The sequence below is a fragment of the Symsagittifera roscoffensis genome, chromosome 2 (genome assembly GCF_963678635.1).
Source record: "Symsagittifera roscoffensis chromosome 2, txSymRosc1.1, whole genome shotgun sequence".
Classification (NCBI taxonomy): Eukaryota; Metazoa; Xenacoelomorpha; order Acoela; family Convolutidae; genus Symsagittifera; species Symsagittifera roscoffensis.
The window spans coordinates 45,567,989-45,571,310 of record NC_087063.1 but is presented as its reverse complement, the minus strand read 5'-3'; positions in this window follow the sequence as shown (position 1 = coordinate 45,571,310).

Sequence of the window (3,322 nt, the reverse complement as noted above, 5' to 3'; positions counted from 1 at the left end):
CCCCCCCCCCTCCCTCGGCACGCTACTGGTAATAATAGGCTATTTTGACGGCAATTTTTGCGCGTCGGAAGGATTAGATTTCTCCCATTCCACCACTTCTTTTTCAAGCTGCCACGATTTTTCTACCCATTCTAAGTTGCGGTTCGAAACCTATCCTACGAGAGCGTTGAATGTCATAGGCTAGTAGGACACAGAATACAACGCAGAAAATTAGATTGTATATTAGCGTTACGAAACCTGAAAAAAAGAAGCTTTTAAGGAATGAATGAAATAGATTTCACACCTGTGCACCAGAAGTGCCCCTCTTGAAATAAGTAGCTTGACCACTTTAGTGTACCCTTTAGCAGCTGCCTGCATTACAGGGGTCAGGTCCATCGAGTTGCCGCGAGTTCAACATCGATCACACATTTCGTGTGGACAACAGGTTTACACAGGCGTTGTATCGGCCCAACCGGCAAATAATAACCTTTCAGATCTTAATTACTTCCTGGCCCTATTGCAGAGAGACAGTGGCGTGGAGGGTGCGGTGATTCGACTTTGTTGCAAGGTACAAAATTTGCATATACTGAATCGTTGATTTTGTGTTTTAACGAGGTCGATATTGTTTTTCTACTAGAATCCATAGTTAACAACCACCTAAAAGATCATTTAAAAACAGTGAGCTTGTCATGTTTATGCGACTACTTTTCGCAAGCGCGAGACAATTAAAAGCGTAGGTGCGTAAAAAAATTCCGATATTTGTAGCAATACCCCCTTCTGAACTCCATATATGAGAGGAAGAGAAAATTGGAGTTTTTCTGCTTATCCAAATAAATGTGACTCATAATCATGCACATTGTTTGACTGTTTACGCAGAATGAGCCATTTTTGCGTTGTGAATTATGGAGATTTGGAACTCATGCCACCGGAAAGTGGTTTTAATTTCGAGTTTTCATCAGTTCTTTTTTGACGATTTGTCGACTGCAATTCTTTTTGGCGATTCGATTTTGGCTATAGCACCTGGCCGCGTAATTTAGTGGACACTCGTTGTTGCTGCTCCTGTCACTGAGTGAGTTGAAGGAACATAAGAAGCCCATGAGCCAGTAGAGGGCCTTCAGTGTCCCCACAAGCACTGCGTAGTGGATGGCAGAACAGCCATAATGGTCCTTTTCTTTGAACAGACACCGCATCCCATCATCACACATGTTTTGCTGTAAAACGAATCAAATTATGGATTTTACAAAAGTGCAGTCACTTTTATAAATTTTCCAGTCTGTATGGTTATTGGAAGCCAAAGCCCAAAAACTGAAACAAATAAGCACACTCAAGATCAATAATGTGAATTATTTGCGAAGTATCTCTTCATTGTATTACCACCCAAGAGTACTGCTACGCAACCAACAAGCGATGTGTTTGCGGTGACGTCTTAATTAAAATACCTGCCAAAAGCGATGTAGCTTTTGGACCATAACTGCTCTCTTTTTAGGCAATTGTTTTAACAATCAGATCTTCGATAATTCAACTTATCTTTTAACTTAGTTTTTAATCTTAGTTCTTAACCATTAGATTAGCTAGTTAGTATCACTTTTAACTAATTAAAATCTTAACCATTGTTCCTTAGTTCCTTAGTTGTCTAACTAGGACCTTAAAAAAGAGATCTTTACATGGAGCAGTTAAACGATTCGAACTTACGAGGAAATTACGAATTATTCTGGACTCACTCAACTAATGAAATCCCCCACGACTGGGAAGAATGGGCAGGAAAATTCCATATCACTATCATAGCAAAAGACTCCCTAGACATAGATGACGTCAATAAACCGCCAGATGCGACTCCATAACCGAGTTCCGATCCCCGAACAGCCTGCAGAGAATGAAGATGCTACGCAGCGACAAAAACGATCCTGCCACGTACTTGCCACGAAAAGGGAACCCAATTTCATTAGCAAACCGTCAAAACCCCAATTGTATATTTCTTTAAAATAAACACGAACAAAAGAAATGAACAAACTCTTAAAATATCAAAAACCCAGAAGTATCAAAGTTGAGGTCAATCATTCCAAAAAAGCCATCTTTTAGTATGCCCAGCTAGAGCGATGTCTCACTACAGCTGTGGGTGGAAGGGACATTTCGCAAAACGTTGCGTTGCAAGAGTGGGGAAAGAGCACAAATACAAACGATCATCGTCGACCAAGCAAATACCAAAACAGATGCTGAAACCGCCAATCAACACCAGGATACTAACTCAGATCCCAAGGTCCTCGTTAACTTCGACGATTTAAGGATACTGGCGATTGACAAGGAAATGGAAGCCAACAGAATAAGGGACAGAGTAAAGGCGGCATTCGAGCAGTATTCAATCAAGAAAACCGAGAAATAAAAAAATGAAAATCTCTTGAGGCGAGAAATAGCCGTTTGGTATCGTTTATGAAAAAAGATCTTTTACACAAACTGAGAAGTAGAGACAGTTTTTTGGAGGTAGAGCCCGTAGATCAAAATACAGAACGGACATACCCAGGATTTGGTAGTACCATAAACGTGATGTGAAAAGTGGTCATGAAGATTCACTCAAACGAATGGGAGGCAAACGAGAAGAGGTTTCAACTAACCAAAGGAGCAGTGAAAATCTTTTGGGAAACGACATCCTCATTCCTAATTTGGGTAGCAAACTGTCACAACTTCCATCTCGTTTAACAAAACAGAACGGCCAAATTTGCCAAATCCAAGCCGACATCACTGCTGAACAGTTCAAAGAACAAATTGAATCCCACAATCCTAAATCCGAGAACACCCAACAAAGAGAGCTCAGCAAGCCATTTCCTAACCAATTTCTAGTTTTTACCACAAGAATAGACAGGTCTTAAAGTCTTAAAGTAATCACTATTTTATTGAGCCACTAAGACCGATTCAAGTCAAGGGAAACCATATTCTCAGACACTTACTTCCAAAAATGAAATCATGCGTTGAACAAATCCTGAATGACATTGGGCGAAATGACCAATGAATTCCAGAGCATTACGGTTAAGTTGCTCTGCACTTTAGGAAATACTCAAAGCTACCGGGATGATATCTTAATAGCTACTCTCGGAACAGCTTGTAACCACAGCAAAACAGTTTTAAAAGTGTTGAAATCTCCAGACGAATTGTTTTTCCTCCATCAATTGAGAAAAATATCAATTTCTAACGCAAGAGATCGAATGGCTAGCAATTAAAGTTGACAATCTCGGAACAACCTCGCATAAATAAAGCTGATGCAATCAAAAATCTAAAAAGACCAAGATGAATAAAAAATAATAAACTAATTATGGGTTCAATAAATCCGTTCAACAAAATTATGTCTAAC